This window comes from Theropithecus gelada, chromosome 18 (genome assembly GCF_003255815.1).
Source record: "Theropithecus gelada isolate Dixy chromosome 18, Tgel_1.0, whole genome shotgun sequence".
Lineage (NCBI taxonomy): Eukaryota > Metazoa > Chordata > Mammalia > Primates > Cercopithecidae > Theropithecus > Theropithecus gelada.
This window is the reverse complement of record NC_037686.1, coordinates 43349842-43366959: the sequence shown is the minus strand read 5'-3', so window position 1 is coordinate 43366959 and position 17118 is coordinate 43349842. Positions and strand designations below refer to the sequence as shown.

Sequence of the window (17118 nt, the reverse complement as noted above, 5' to 3'; positions counted from 1 at the left end):
GGTCCTTCAGAGTTGCCCCAAGTTGGAGGCCCTTTGTACTTTCCTGTCCTTGGCTGTGGGCTGCCCTGGGCAGGAGGTATGAACCCTGGCCAGGTGACTCTGTTCAGCTAAGCCAGTCCTTGGAGGGGGCTGCCACTGAGTCTGCTGGCAGCCTCCCAGCAGCTGGGGCAAGGAGGCCTTCATTCCTCAAGGGGGATTTGGCCTCATGTACTGCCCTCAGAGAGGCACTCAATAAACATTGACACATTGGCTGAGAACACCTCTCTCCCTCATGGCACATGGTCCCTGATTTGTGACTTGGATGCAGGCAGAATAGGTTTGGAACTGCAGCATTTGTTTAAAGAAGAATAATGGGCCAGGCTGCGAAAGACCATTTTGTGAATGATTGTATAACAGCCATCACAAACTGCTGAATGTATGGGTTTCAGACTTTAGCATAAGAGCATCATCGGTAATGAGAGTGAAAGCCAATGCTCCCAAGCCAATTAATGATGGTTGGGGAGAAATTAGTGACCTGTACAATCAGATAAATAGTCTCATTTCACATACTGTTCCCAAAAGATTTTTATTTTTCAGGAACAGAGCCCTTGAAGTAAGATAACTATCTCCTTTGTACACATATGGACGCAACTGTTAGTTAATTCAGAAGACAGCTAAGGAAACAAAATAATTTATAGTGTGCCTCCCTTCCAGGAGCTGAAGCAGCTCTTTGGGTATCATGTATCAGGCTGTAAGAGAGCTGTAGGAGTTCAGAAAGGAGTATTTAATCTATCTGTTTTGGCAGAGATGGGGGAAACGCCATGGAGTGAGGTAAATTCCCCGAAGTCTCAGGCAGGGAGTGGTTAATTCAGAACTAGAACCTGGTCCTAGTCAGGTCTCAGCACTTGATGCATCAAGCTCCTGCGAGCCAGGGGGGCTGGTCTCAAAAGAATTATAAACATTGTGCAGCAGCATAGATTTTTCTACAAATTCATTTAGACTCATCCCAAATCGACTTGTCCCCACTTTCCTGTCTGTGTAAATGGAACCTTCAATACCCAGTCAAGCAAAATAATTATCTTCTTTAGCCCTTCCTGTCCTCAGTCTTCACAGTGAATCTGTCAGCACATCCCATTAGTTCCACTTCCAGAATGCATCTCGCATCCCTCTGAACCCCCAGCCCTGACACTGAAGTCTAAGCCACCATCGTCACCTGCCTGGACCACCTCAGGTGGCCTCCTTACTGTCTCCCTGTTCCCATTATTGTGGGGAACTGCAGTACATTCTTTGCATTTCAGGAATCAACCAGAGGGAACTTGTAAACATGCAAATCAGACCATGTCATTTCCCTGCTTGGAACACTTCGCTGTTTCCCAGTGCACTTGGGATAAAGTCAAAACCACTTACCGTTTTAACATACAAGGTCCTGCTCTGCCACCTCTTCAACCTCATCCCCAACCCCACCCTTCTGGCTTCAGCCCCACTAGTCTCTTTCCTGAATACAAAAAGTGTGTTCTGCCCCAGGGCCTTTGTACTCGCTGTGTGCACTGCCTGGATTGCTCTTCCTCAAGCGGCTACATAGATGGCCCCTTCTTACCTTTCAGATCTCAGGCCACATGATTTCTTTTCAGAGACACCTGGCCAAAATAATCTTTTTCCCTGACATATGCAATCACATCACCTGTCCCTATTTATTCCTGCTGACTTTACTTTATCTCTGTTTACTTATCTTGGTATTTGTCTTTTCCCACTCAGTGTAAATTCCACCAGAGCAAGGACCTGTTTACTAGTTTATGGCTAACACAATGCTGGGACGGAGCAGGATGTAATCAGCATTTGGCAAAAGTATGAATGGATATATGAGTGTATGGGCTTTGTATGGCCCGTTGCACAAATGGAAGCAGAATGCAAGAGTACCAGCCAAATTATGATTTCCCAATTACATTCCTAGATATTTGTACAGTAAGTTATAATTTGCAAATATTTTATTTTAGGTTCCAGAAGAGTAAAGGAAATCAACATGTGAGCAGTGTAGTACTGTAAATGGCAATGCTGTGGACCTATTTCATGATGTCACAGTCTTCCCGTTCACCTAAGATTGTTAATAGTCTATAACTTACAAAATAGTATATACCGTAGGGTCCTATTTGACTTTTTAAAATGTTATTATAAGCAGAAAATGCTAAAAGGATGCTACCAAAGTGTTAGCCAGACTTATCCTGGATGTTAGGGTTATTCTTTCTGTTTTGTTTTTCTTTTCTTTATTATCTGATGTTTATATGATGAATTTACAATTTTTTTAAAGTATAACTTTGTTTTTTAATAACACCAATGGTGAATCCTTTCGTGGTGGTGATGGTGTCATTGGTGAACATATTGTTTTAAGATAGATCTCTTCTAAGGTACACAGGTGCTCTTCCTGGAGAGCCCTGCCTGGTATGCCTGCCTGGTGCAGCTGCCTGGGGAGCTTTGGCTGCCTGGGATCTAGAGAACTTGCTGTGTTCAGAAAGTGACACCTGAGAGCACCCAGCAGCAAGCTTAAAGAGTGTTGAGTCAGCTCTAAGCTTTGTCAAAACACAGGGCCCAACCAAGACAGCCTATCTTGTCCCTCAGCCTGTGGCACTGAATTCCACTCTAATTCACTCTCTGGGGTACCTGGAAGATGAGGACTATCTGGAAATGAAAGACGTTCTTGCTGACTGGCACTTGCCCCAGGACACCGGTGTGGAGAGGCTGAGGCCCAGGACCTGAAAACTCAGCCAGCTTTGTGCTTTCCTGAGCTTTTTCAGGGCACAGGGGGGAGGCATGGGAGAAAGAACAAGTCAAGAAAGAACCAAGCTGGTCCTGGAAAATGCAGGGTCTGCATCAGGGATGGATGGCCTCCGTCACCCCAGGAGACCGAGCCTTGGTGACCAGAATCTTGGGATGCTAAGAGACAGAGAAAGTGCTGGCCATGAAATATGGCAAGATTTTTTTCCTTCCTCACTTTATTCTTGCATTTTATTTTTCTCCTTTCCTGGGTCCTCAGCATCATTCTCTGAGGGCCCTTTTCTAGCTTCCTCCCTCCAAAGACCACAGGAGTCACAAACCCCCATTCCATGAGCAAATGTGTATTGGGCTCTTAGCACATACAAGGGCCGTGACACAGACAGCAGAGGAGGCCAAGGAGTAGAAGACAGCCCCTTCCTTCATGGAGCTTCCAGTTCAATTAGAGAGGGAAGACATGCATAAAGTCTGAATACCAGAGTAGACTCGGGGTAGCACATGACCATATCAAAGCCAGGCTGGACCCAGGAGTGTTGAGGTCTGAAGCTTATACAGCATTGGGAGATCCTCATAGAAAGAAGAGATAGAAAATAGCTAGAGCCCCTCCCAGGTCTCTGGAAGGGGCTCTTACTAGTGAGGAACTCTTGGCTTAAGCTTTGTTAGTTTCTTGGTGTATTAGGGTTCTCCAGATAAATAAAACCAACAGGGTATGTGTATGCACACACACACACACACACACACACATATATAATGACATTTATTTTAAGGACTCAGCTAATGTGATTATGGAGACTGACAAGTCCAAAATCAGCAGGGTGGTCTGGCAGTCTGGAAACCCAGGATAAGCTGAGGTTGCATTGAAGCCTGAAGGCCATCCACTGGCAGAATTCCTTCTCACTCAGGGGAAGTCCTTCATTTGTTCTATTAAGGCCTTCAACTGACTGGAAGAAGGCCACCTATGCATATTATGAAGGGTCATCTGCTTTACTCAGAGTCCACTAATTTAAATGTAAATCTCATCCAAAAACATCCTCACAGAAACATCCAGAATAATGTTTGACCAAATATCTGGGCATCATGGTCAACCAAGTTGACATAAAATGAACCTTCACACCTGGCAAATCCACCTCTGAACGTGAGGTCTGCAGAAGGAAGAAGTGCTGTGGACCAGATGGTCAGAGGACGTTTCCTGGGAGAGGTGTGATTGAACCAGCCTTGGGGATGCCTTGGGTGTCATGGCGTCTGTGGTCCTTGCACATTGAGCCTCAGCGTGGACAGGGAGTCTGTCCCATGGCCTTGCTGGAGGCGGGAAGGATTCTGAGATGGCTGAAGGAGTTGGTAACCTTTGGCCCAAGGGGTCATCAAGGTGTCACACGTGACCCACTTGCTCCCACACTGTCCCCCTCTGGGAACCTGTTTTTCCTTTTTCTCGTCCCCTCTCCCCTCCCATTCCTCATCACCCTTTCTTCTGTCTCCTCCCTGAGGTTAAACCTGGAATGAGACCAGGCCCTTCATGCTCCCAGGAAGTCACAAGGGGTCTCCAGCAGATGTGCTTCATCTGGATACTCAGCATGAACACAGCTCGCCCCACACCCAGATCCTCAAGATGTTCAGGGGGCTCTGTAGTGTGTTCCCCAACCCTGTGCCTGAGTGACTCTTTGCATTTGCACGTGGTGTCATTTATTATGCAGGTGTACTTTGTCAAGGGAAACCAGCCTCCTGGCTATCTCCTGTCCCCTGTTAATCTGCAAGACAGATGGGTGCTGCCATTAGGCCCTGTCACTGTGAAGGGAAGGGAGAGCATCACCATTCCAGCCCGGCATTTTTGTCCTCCCTACCACCCCACCCCCCACCCACTCATCTTGGCCACGTGGCCTCCATTCCAGCTCCTGCTGTGTTTCCTCAACTGGCTCCTGCCCAGACCTCCCGTGGACCACCTGGTCAAAGGAGGCTTCCTGGGAGAGGCAGACTTGGACCAGCACTAGGGGTTGGCTTGGGCATCATGGCATCTGCTGTCCTTGCACATCGAGCCTCATGGTGGACCAGGGAGTCTGTCCTATGGCCTCATTGGAGATGGGAAGGATTCTGAAGGAAGGATTCCGAAGGAAGGATTCCCCTGAAAAGCAAGAAACTGACACAATCATCTGAAGAGGGTACAATGGATAGCAATGGTTCCTTGAGGCCACAGACACTCCCATCTGGAACTTTCCTTCCTGATCCCAACCACCAGCTTCAGGGGTGGCCTGAGCTCTGGAGGAAGGAGAGGCTGCAGCTGGGTTTCCCACTCCAGGCCAAACCCAGCCTTGAGATCCTTCTGACTTGAAAGCAGAGCTGAACACCCTGCCACTGTGTTGTCTTCAAACCAAAGTTGTCGCTTATAAGGACCCCTTGCCTGCATTTAGCTCTTACAACATTGAACACACTTCCTCACAGTAACCTAGCAAGGAGGGCAGAGCCTATGTTATGATCCCATTTGAGAGAGCAGAGGTGAGGCCCAGCACTTGAGACAGATCCCTTGACCGGTACTGCCTGCCCAGGAGATAACACAGAATGCAGGGTCTCCCATGCCTGTGAGTTTGGATGGTGTTGATTAGGCCACATCCGAGACCTGGCCACATAGGGGCCTCTCTGAATTTCCTCATGGGGTTTGTGAGGCAAGTCTGGCGACAGCAGCATTCTCCCTAATGTCTTAGATTCTCATGTGAGTCCACAGGGCTCAGTCAAGCATTGGACAGACTGGGAGAGGTGACTCAAGGTGTTCTTTCAAAACAGAGGAAACATTTTGTCATCAGGGAATAAGCTCCCACCAGGCCACCCCACCCACTGGTCCCTGTGGTGACTCCTGACGCTGGCTCCGAGGTAGGGTTCCCGGGCAGTGGGGGCTGGGGAGGAGGGAGGCTTGCTTCCCATCGTAGCCCTGCCCAGATGCTGAGTTGCAGCTAGTTCAGCTAATTGGCAAGAAAAGGAGAAGCAAAAATAGTGAAAATCTGCGAATTAATAAAACAGCCTTGAAGCAACCGCCAAAATGTGTACAAATCATGAAGTAATTAGAAGTGTGAGGAATTCTATCGGGTTGGCTGTTTCCAAATCCAACATCTGATCGCTTTGGGAGGCCAAGGGCTGGCAGGCCACAGGGAGTAGAAATTCTTTCCATTGCCATCTAATCTCGCTTCCCTGGGGTCTGGGTTCCCTTGAAATCCTTGCAGGGTCCTGGAAGTTCCCATGGGACTTGCAAGAATCAAATATTGGCCTTTTGGGGACCCGTTAAGCACACGTGACACCTTAACCAAGTAGCATGTAGTATTTTAGAATAATGCTGTTAAGATTTTGCAAAGTGATTTTTGGATCCATGTTCTTATTTAATCTCTCACTATCACCAAATATTTTTATGTCAGTGTTTTGCAGAGGAGAGAAACACGGCCCAGAGAGTGAAGTGGTGTCAACTCCATTTTAAGAGCCATCAGGAGAAGAACTAGGGCTAGAGCCAGGATCTTCTGATAGCCCGTCCGACCTCTCCTCCCCCACCCACATTCCTCCTGTGGGCTCTGCTGCATCTTTCAGTGGTGCCAGGCATTTGTATATCACAATTCTCTCAGCTAACAGCCAACTACTGTTCTCTCTGGCCATGGTTTATTACATTTAGGTTAACTTGTTCAACCCATTTGTTTGATTAATAAACTAAGACCCAGGCACATTTAGTGATATGTCAATTTTTCATTTCATTTTATATCCAGATTAGACTGGGGAGAAAAGTATTTATTTTCTTTATCCTTCTGGAAACACATTATAGAAAGAGATTTCAGGACTGAAGCCTTGTGGTATACCTAACGCGGAAGGGTAGAAGCAGTATGTGATTAGAGTTTCATTGCTTGGCTTCGTTCTTTCTGCTTTGTGGGGGCTTTCTCAAGAGTAAATGCTCACATTCGCTAAGATTTAGGGAGGGCATTGCTCAGGGCTGAAAGGCAGTGTATTCAGGCTTAGAAATTCTGAGAACAGAAACCAGAGCAGAACCCTGAGAGAATCATGTAACAAGCTTGACGTGTGTTGTTAATTCCCCACGCGGTAGCAGAAAGCTCCCAGGAGGCTGGCGTTTACATGGTTTATAGCCAGACTGAGCAAACAACAGTGTGATTAAGTTACATGCATTAGTTGGCTCCATAACCAGAATAGAAATGTATATTTTAATTTAGGATGGAAAGTTTTCAGCAAAGCACTTGCTACTTGCACAGACTTGTCTCTGGTCCTCAAGTTTGGCCAACAGTGGAGCACTCTGTGGGAGAGGAAACTGGGGAGCTGGAGGCACGTCCAGGAAATAATTTGCAGGGCACAAGTGCAAGATGAAAATTCAAGCTCCTTGTTCAAAAATAACGAAGAAATTCAAGAGGGCAACAGCAGAGCATCAGCTAAATGCAGGTCATTTTGAGCATCGTGGGGCGCTGTGTGACCCCATGGGCCATCCGTCTTTGAGGCTGGACAATGTTGGAAGCCACTGGAGAAGGCAGGGGGTCGGGGGGTTGAGCCTGGGGCTCAGAGGTTCTGTGTTAACCAAATGCCACTCAGCTGGAAGATCAGAGATAGAAATCAGTTAACTTACATTTAAGAAATCACCTGGAGGCCCAGGCTCTGTTCCAAGCCATTAGGGATTCGGCAGTGAGCAAGCAAGGACTGCTGTGAGTAGGTAAAACTGACGGCCTTGTCTGTACCTGGGCTTCGTAATAACGAGGTCCATCACTGTTGTAGGACCAAGCACGTTTTTAAGCATGTGTCTGTGTCTGGGAATGTTAAGGGCTTTAATGAACATTAGCTTTAGACAGACATGTAAACAGCAGGTGAATGTGTGATGGGGAACCTAAAGGAACCTCGTGTGTTGGGAGGTGGGGCAGGGGAATGCCTAACCCTTAGGGACACTCAGCCTGGTAGGATCCTGGCTCAGTTGCCTTTGGATAGATACTGAGACCTGAGGGTTTTATGCCCCAAAGCTGTTTCCTCCTGTCTTTTTTGTTTTGTAGAGCCTCTCTCTGTCACCCAGGCTGGAGTGCAGTGGCACGATCTCTGCTCACTGCAACCTCCGCCTCCTGGGTTCAAGTGATTCTCCTGCCTCAGCTTCCTGAGTGGCTGGGATTGCAGGCGCGCACCACCATGCCCAGCTAATTTTTGTATTTTTAACAGAGACGGGGTTTCACCATGTTGACCAGGGTGGTCTCCAACTCCTCACCTCAAGTGATCCACCCAACTTTGCCTCCCAAAGTGCTGGGATTACAGGTGTGAGCCACCGCCCCTGGCCTGTTTCCTCCTCTCTCTCTCTAGACCAACCTTCCATAGCCATTCTGGGCATCCAGGAGTACCCAGGATAAGGCGCTGACCTGACCCACCTCCTCTGTCCACAGTGTCGTCCTCTTCTGACACATCCTTCAAGGTCCTAACTAAAATTATTCACTCCTCTGCACTGCTCTGATCCTGCACCTGGCAGGTGCTTAGTGGTCTGCTGGGTAAACAAATACTAGGATTAGCTCCCCATCCTAGTATTCACAGCCCTCTGCAGTCTGACCACGTCTGCCTTTCTGGCTGGGCTGCTGCCATTCCTCCAGTACACAGAACCAACCTCTCTCCCCGAATCAGCCTCTGCATTTGTTTTTCCCAGCTGGGAGCCTCACCTGTCTTTGCAACTTTGGTTCAGTTCCACAGACAGGTACCGAATGCGTCTGTTTACAGCCTTTCTGGACCAAGGTACAGTAGATCTTCATTACCTATGGATTCTGTATTTGCCAATTTTACTACTCCCTAAAATTTATTTGCATCCCCAAACCAGCACTCGTAGTCCTTTCACGGTAATTCGGTGATGTGCAAAGAGTGGTGAAAAATTCAACTCGCCCAATATGCACATTCCTGGCTGAGGTCAGACACGGTGACACTCCGCCTTCTAGTTTCAGCTATCATACTACAAACTAATGTCTTCGCAGTCTCTTTAATGCCACATTTTTTTTTTGTCTTGCATTTTTGTGCTTTTTGTTGGTGGTGATATTGCAGTTCTGAAATGGCTCCTGAAGCAGAGCGCTGAGGTGCTGTCTGGTGTTCCTAAGCCCAGGGAGGCTGTGATGTGCCTCACAGAGAAGACGTGTGTGTTAGATAAGCTTTGATCAGACATGGGGTTGGCCGTGAGTTCATTGTTAATGAATCAACAATATTCTGATACATCCAGAAAAAGGAAGAGGAAATTCACTAACAATGTCCACGAGACCACTCCATTGTTGCCACCAATGTCTGGCAGGAACATGATCCTACTAGAATGTAACTACCATGAATAAAGAGGGTCAACTTAGCATCTCCTAAGTGTCAGGCATCATTCAAACCCTTCCTCAACTTTGTGGCTTTCTGCTCAGTCCGGGACCATGTGCTTGCTCTGTCCTGCAAACTCATTTTGTACCAGCATCTTTCCATTGTATTTAGTACTCAGACTCTGACTTCTGATGCCCCTTGAATTGTTCATCTCCATGTGCGGCCCCCAGATGATGGTCAGTCCTCTTAGGGCAAAAACCTACTGGCCTCACAGTGCCCTTCCTAGAGAGATGTGCTGAAGCCAAAAGTGGAAAAGTTGTCTGATTAGAATGTGTTTTCAGACAGATACTAAACACAGTAGGAAATAATACAACAAAACCTTTACAGCAAGCAAGACTTCAGAGTGCCTCCCCGCTCAGGGTGGTTGTGAGAATCAGAGATGTTTGTAAAAGCACAAAGTGAACTTGGAAAGCGCCATGTAACTGTTAGGTGTCCGTTGCTGTTGGCGCATGTGGGTGGCTGTGAGAAAGGCATAGTGGGGGAGCTGCTGGCTTGATCTCCTGGGTATGGGCCCTACTGTGGTTAGAGGCTTCCAACTGGGGCCCCAGAGTGTCAAACCTACCAAGTATTTCATGCTGTTGAGGGGAAAAGGTGGCATTTCAGGTGGACTTGGGTTAGGTCCCCTGGGGTGGTAGCCTCCTTCTTGCTGGCAAAAGCCACGTATTTCTCTCCAACTTTCATGTGGCTGGGAGTTACCATGGGCATTCTGTGGGTTTCAGAGTCTGTGTTTCTTCTCTTCAGTGAGGGGAGGCCAATTTTCTTTTTGTTGCTGTTTGATTTCCAAATCATTAGATTTGCAAAGTTCTTTTGTGTTTTGTCAGAATCTGTCATTCCAGTGCCCAACCCAAATGTCACCTCTATCAAGACACTGTTCCTGATCTTTCCCTTCCAAATGAGTCATCCAGCATCCCCTATGCCTGTTGTATTTCCCTCAACCCTTGTCTCTTGCATTCTTTCATGTTCTGTCAAGTACTGTCTCTCGTTATGGAATTTTGTGAGTTATATTATACACCTCTGGACTTTAATCATTCCTTAAGGACAGAGACTGAGTCTGGTTTAATTTTTTTTTTTTTTTTTTTTTGAGACGGGAGTCTCGCTCTGTCACCCAGGCTAGAGTGCAGTGATGCGATCTCAGCTCACTGCAATCTCAGCCTCCCAGGTTCAAGCAATTCTCCTGCCTCAGCCTCCTGAGTAGCTGAGATTACAGGCATGTGCCACCACACCCAGCTAATTTTCGTATTGTTAGTAGAAACAGGGTTTTACCATGTTGTCCAGGCTGGTCTCAAACTCCTGACCTCAGGTGATCCGCCCGCCTTGGCCTCCCAAAGTGCTGGGATTACAGGAGTGAGCCACCACACCTGGCCTGATTTTTTTTATATACACCGCTGTGCCTAGCATAATGCTATTTTCTTATTGTTTTAGTTGTCTCTTGGACTGATGGAGTAATTTACTGAAAGCCTTAACAAAGGTTAAGGCTATAGTCTGGATTCCTGGAGCAATAAGGAAATGGGTGTGCCCAGGTCACACTCCAGTTTGCATGTCTCTGTATCCCCTCTGCTGAGGGGAACGGCTGGTTTGTGGCATGAGGGAGACAGAAAGGACATAAGGTCTTCTTGTGGAGTCTAGAGACTTTGTGAAGGCATTAGGGAATCCCTTTTGCTGGAAATGTTTAGGCAAAAGTGACATGTATCTGTCTGGAATGGTTGCCTGGAAACAAGTCTGCCTGGGAGTGAGCCACTGTGCCCATCCCACCCTCGCTAGACCCAGTCAGAGCATCTGGGCCCTGGCCTGTCATGGCAGAAGGGTTTGAAGAGGTTTCACGTCCTGTAGCAGTGCGCATTCATCCCGGTTGATGTATAAACAGCATAACAAGTCCTGGCTCAGAGACTGTTCTAGTGCCTGCATCCCTAGCATATTTGACAACACTGTGGGCTCTGAGGGCTTGATTCTCCTCAGGGGACCTCTCTTTGCTCAATAGCTTCCCACCGCAGCCACTTGGGCTGGCTGCTGCCAGATTAATCTCCCCAAAACACTTTGATCTGAGGTTCAGAAGCCTTAAGTGGCTTTGCACTGCCTAAGGGATAAAACCTAAACTCGTGAAATCTTACTATAAAGTCCTGGTGGGCAGGGACTCCATCTGATACTCATTTGTAGTCTTCTCCTGATGGTTGATAGGGTCAGTGATGAGCTGCCATGTGTCGGTTTGATTTTATCTGTAGTCACTTCTGGAGAATTGCGAGACTATAGGATTTTCTGTCAGCTGGCCAAATCTGCATCTAAGGTAGGAAGCATCATCTGCTTTCACTGTGATGTGTTGCTTTTGCTTGTAACTAGGTGGGGGCCTTAGGAAGAATTCCAGGAACATTGTGCAATAAATTTGGATTTGGGGAGGGGGGAGGGGGCACAGGAGAACAGTAGTTTTGTAGGAGGTTGAAATTCAGAATTTGTTTTTTTCCAACTCCCTGTGGTTCCCAGAAAGAAACATTTTTTATAACTCTCAGGTGGACCATTTCCCTCTTTTCTAAATATGCTCAATGAAAACTGGCGCCTCCCTTCCTATGAGGATTGGAGCAGAGCTGAGTGGGGGTGTTCTGAGCAACTCTTGGCTCTGCTCCCGAAAGGGGCAGGATGTCAGCACCTGGCGTGTGTTAATTCGAGTGTTGTTTGCCTGGCATGTGCAACTTTTTCAGCAAGGTTGTCAGGTGGGGTTTTTTTTTTTTTTCCTTTTCTGAAAAATTGAGGAAAGTGTGCTCTCAGACTGGGTTCAAGAACAAGGTGAGGTCAGTTCCAGGAGTGAAAGATCTGAGTGGTTCGTGTCGGGACTGGGAAACAGCAGCCAAACACAGTAGTCTCTTGCTTCTCTGAAATCCCTTGGCGTTTATTTTGTTCCTTGATGATTGGTGTGGATCACATCCTGCCTTCTGTCATATTTGACTTACATCTGTTATCAGAGCATTGCCTCTTTTAGAGTAGGGATCACCTGTCATCCAGTTTTAAATTTCCCCATAGGCATAAGAGGTGTTTTCTGTAGATCATGGAAGAAATTCTATGATCTGAAAGAGCCAGGCTCGGTTTTTAATTAGGGAGCCAGGGAACAGCTAGGAACCAGGAATTACCAAGGATGAAAATATATTGGTTTAATATCCAAATAATATTATTCCCATTATACCAATGTGCTTCAGTGTTTCTGTTCTAAATTCTTAAGGCCTACAATCATGGGTCGTTTTGCTATCTCCTCCTTCTGTGTAATTAGACTTAAGCCACACCAGGACTTACACACTCCAGAGCAGCGGCGCTCAATCCTGACTGCAACTTAGAATCAGCAGGGGAGCTCTTAGACATCCCTGTGCCCAGCTGGCTCTCCAGATCAATCAACTGAGACTCTCCAGGAGAAGGATCCTGGCATCCTTATTTGTCAGACTCCTCAGGTGATTCCAGAGTGCAGCCAAGGCTAAGCATGAGCTATTTGAGGACAGGGTATCTGTCTTACTAATCATTGTATCTCCAGGGCTTCCTATGGTTCTTGGCACAGAGTGGGTTTTCACTTAATGTCAGTGCCTCCTGTCAATATCTCCTCGTGGATGTCAAATGACTTCAACCAACAGGATTCTGAAACCAAACCCAGAGCCTGTCTCTCTTCCAAGTTTTCCTTCTTAGCATTTGCATCCCCATATATCTAGTAGTGTGAGCCAGAAATTTAGGATTCAGCTTCAGTGCCCCCCATCACCCCCAACATTTTGGCCCTTTACTGTGCTTGATGATTTGACATACTGAATCTCTCTCATATCTATGCATTCATTTCTATACCCACCAGCACCACCCAAATACTATCCCAGGATCCAAATTCAAGATACTATCATCAGTCCCCTCAACTACCTTAAATGCTCCCAAGCTGGGCTATCTCTGTAGCCTAGTTCAGCCAATCCATTCTCCACACTGTAGTCAGAATCATCCCTAAAAACGCAAATATGATCTTGTGATCTACTGATTAAAACATCTCAGTGACCTTCTGTTGTTGTTAGGAGACCAAACTCTTTAATGTGATCTGCAAGACTCCACGGTCTGGTTCACTAGGCCCTGGTCCATAAGACCCCATGCCTGGTCCATGAGACTCTCAAGATTATTCAACAAGGCCCCCACAGTCTGGTCCACAGGCTCCCATGGTCTGGTCCATGGTTGCTCATGGTCTAGTTCATAAGGTCCCTATGGCTTGGTCCTCCAGGCCCCATGGTTCGGTCCACAAGCCTCCATGGTTCACAAAGGCCCCAGGATCTTGTCCCCAAAGCCCCATGGCCTGGTCCACTGTAGTCCATGGTGTGGTCCACTAGGCCTTGATGGCCTGGTCCACATGGTCACATGGTCTAATCTACTCTCTCAGACTCAATTCACTCCACTCCCTGCCTTATTCTTTGCACTCCAGTCACTCTTGCACTTACACTTCCTTGCATTCTATGCTGCCTTCAGCCTTTGTACACCCATTTCCTTCTGTCTGGAGCACTTTCTCCTTCTGCCTCCTTGCCTAGTTAATTTCTGCTTATCCTTCAGTTCTCAGTTTAAGAACCCCTAACTCAGTGACACCTTCTCTGGCCCCAAATCCCATCAATACGTGCTCTTGAAACATCATGGTCACTTCCCTGTAAGTTCTTACCTCCATCTGCAGCTCAACTTCCGTTTCTGTGATTATTTGATCAATATCTCTCTGTCCCATCTGACTGAAGCCCCAAGAGGGCAGGGGCTGTGTCTGACTGTTCATTTTATCCCCAGTTCCAAACAAAGGGCAGGGCAGCTAGGAAGTGCTTGGTAAGTATTTGTGGACTGAATACCTGCATGTCTTGCAGAACAGTTCCAAACCTCTTTGATCTTGCTGCTCTGTAACCAGGTGACTCCTCCTGACACCTCTTCTCTTAGGCAGGGGCTGCCTCTCCTGCATGAGACCCATGGGGTGACGCCTCACAGCCCCATTACATAAAACGCTCCACATGACATGTCTGCTTTGCCCTATTTTCAGCAACCTCCTAAAGATCTATTAATACCCATATCCATCATTTGCTTTTCTACGGGAACCTTTCAATGTTTCTTAATCTCCCCTGAACTTTCCTAAAGCTGAATTTTTAGGGTCTTGATGTATATCCTTGATTCCTCCTGGCCCACAAGGATCTTCAGGAGTTGCTCTTTTTCATTTTGGACCCCGCATCATAGTGTCTTATGTCACTCAGATGCTTTTGCGTATCGGTGTTTGTGGCCTCATGGTAATCTCAGGGGTGGCTGGGTGGAGTATGTGAGATCATCTCTGTTCACAATGAGAACATAAGGCCCAGAATCAGTTTCCCAACTTCTGTCACAGCCTCCTGCTTGCTTATGTTCCCTACTCTTAAAACCACTTAGAAACAAAACCCTGCATCCAAACCTTGATTTCTTTGAGTCTTCCCAAAGCACTGGTGAGAACATTGGACAGGAGCTCAGTTACCTGGTTTCGTGCCCTTCTAAGACATCTCCCATCTCTGGGCCTCACTTCACTGACTTTGCAAAATGAGAAGTTTGGACCAGATTATTGAGGATCCCTCAGTAATAACAGTGATAATAATAATAATGGCAATAATAGTAATAGTATTAGCTAACATTTATTGAGCTCATAGCATGGGTCAGGCAGTAAGTATTTCACATGTATTAGTTCATTTTTTAATTCTTTAATTCCCTCTACAAGCAAAAAAAGTAGAGCTCTTTGTGGCCCCATTTGACACATGTTGAAGGTCAGGTACAGTGAAGTTCAGGAACCTGCCCAAAGCCACTGAGCCAGGAAATGGCAGAGCCAGAATTTGAACCCAAGTACCCTGACTCAAAACCCCTCACTCTTAACCAGCTAAAGTAAAGGACAGGGGATGGACTTTGGAGTCAGACAGATGTTGTTTGAGGCCTGACTCTGCCACTTGTCAGCGGTGTGGCCCCAGCCAGGCTACTGCTATGTAGCTGTTTCCCCATAAGTAAATTAGGAATAATGGCTGCATCAGGGGTGTATTTGTGTGCTAGGGCTGCTGTGACAGAATATCACAGTCTGGGTGGGTTAACCAACAGACACGTATTTTCTCACAGTTCTGGAGGCTGGAAGTCCAAGATCACAGTGTTGGCGGTTTGGTTCCCCTAGAGGTCTCTCTCCCTGGCTTGCACATGGCCACTTTCTCACTGCATCCTCACGTGATTGCCCCTCAGTCTGTGTGTGGCCTACATCCTAACCTCCTCTTCTTATAAGGACATCTGTCATATTAGAGTGGGGCCTACTGCGATGACTTCATTTTACCTTAAGAACCTCTTTAAAGGCCCTGTCTCCAAATACAATCACATTCTGAGTTACTAGGAGTTAGGGCTTCAGCATATGAATTTGGAGGATACGAGTCAGTCTAACCAGTGGATTTTGTGCACCTTAAGGACATCATGCATGTAAAGTGCCTCACTTGGTTAATGCTGAGTCCTTCCCCTCTCTCCACTGGTTCTAACTTCATATCCATTGCTCTATTCCTGGCTAATGATGAGATGCGATGCTAGGCTGGCAACATGCGAGTGAGCATTGGGTGGAATCTGTCTGTTTGGCAGCTATTTCTAGAGTGGAAAAAATCTCTGCCTCATTTTAGATTGCTTATGGCATGGTTTACCGTCCTAGAGTTAACACTGGAGGCCTTGAAGTCTTAGAAAAATATTATGATAAATCACAATCCTTCAAACAGGCATGACATATTTTATCCAAGGACGTGAGCTTGCCTTTCAAAAGAGAATTTATCCTGCTGCCTGAGTAAGGCGGCACCTCCGTCCCCTTGCAGCTGAATAGCTGAGGCATCAGCACTTTTAATACAAACAACAACAGGCATCCTGGAGTTGCCAAGAGCCACTGCACCCCGAAGGTTCCCGTGTTTACTGCCGGGTGTCACTTTCCCTTCTGGGAAACCACCTATCCAAAGTCACAGCAGGTTAGAGGTGAACAACCCAAGAGGAGCCAGGGGAGTTGAAACCCAAGTCAGCACTGTTGCATTAATGCAGTTGTTCTAGCGTGGAGAAACGAACGTGAAAAGAAATGTGGGAGTCTTTTCGGAGAGAGATGAAGTTCTGGAAGGAAGAACTGAGAGTCAGTAGCAGCAGCAGCAGCAGCATCCTAATCCTAGTAGCAGCTGCTGTTGACGGAGTGGCCGCTCCCTGCCAGGCACTAAGCAATGTCCTTGTGTACATTATCTCCAGCCACTATATTGCCCTGAGAAGTGGATTTGATGATCCTGTTCTTCAGATGGGGAACGGAGGCTCAGCAGTACTAAACCACCTGCCCAAGGTGCTATGCTAGGAAACAGCAGAGCCGGGGTTCCAAGCTAGGTCTGCTTATCTGCAGGCCTCCACAGAGGAGGAAGGCCTTATAGGGGCACAACCTGGGAACATTGACCAGGCAGGTGGGGAAGAGCAGTTGCCTCCTAAGTCAGGAGGGAGCACCCTGGCACCCTAGGCTCAAAATGACCTTGCTGTTTCAGAAACCTGGGGAATGGAGAAAAACACAGCTAAACCTTGGCCTGTGGGTAGAAGTGAGCAGCCTTGAAGACACTAAAGTAATTCCCTAAGGGCTGGTGCCAAGCTGGATGACTGGAAATGGGAGTGAACTAAGAAAACAGAAATCTTTAAACCTGAGCCAAATTAGTTAAGTTCTGAGACAAAAATCTGTCATCTGCCATTTCTCTATGTAGTTTGCATCCTGAAAAAACCCTTTTCCATGGTTGTTCACTGAGTGGGCTCTGAGAGTTTGGTATTTTGTTAAGGGAGGTGGGGGTAAATGAGAAAAAGCTGTAATCTTAGTGTTGAACCACTTTTATGGTTCAATATAAATGTTGCAAAATTATATATGGTCATTGTAGAAAATTTAGGAGAAAATGCAGAAAATTACAAAGGAAAAAAATTCTGTAATCTACCACTCACAGATAATAAGCAAAATGTTAAAAGATGACCCTTCTAGTCTTTTTGCCATACAATTTTAAAACAAAAAGGGGATAATACTGTGCACTATTTAGT

General features: G+C 46.8%; 1 protein-coding gene across 4 annotated transcripts in view; it reads left to right on the top strand.

The window, feature by feature from the left end:
• MAPK4 (mitogen-activated protein kinase 4) overlaps positions 1-17118 on the top strand; it is a 169793-nt gene that overhangs the window by 61463 nt on the left and 91212 nt on the right. Inside the window, exon 1 of one of the 4 annotated variants that reach the window (XM_025365094.1) lies at positions 6958-7423. The exons of the other annotated variants lie outside the window; for them this stretch is intronic. The gene's annotated coding sequence lies outside the window, so the exon portion shown is untranslated. Of the gene's footprint in view, positions 1-6957; positions 7424-17118 lie in introns of those variants that run through there. 4 annotated transcript variants of the gene reach the window in all.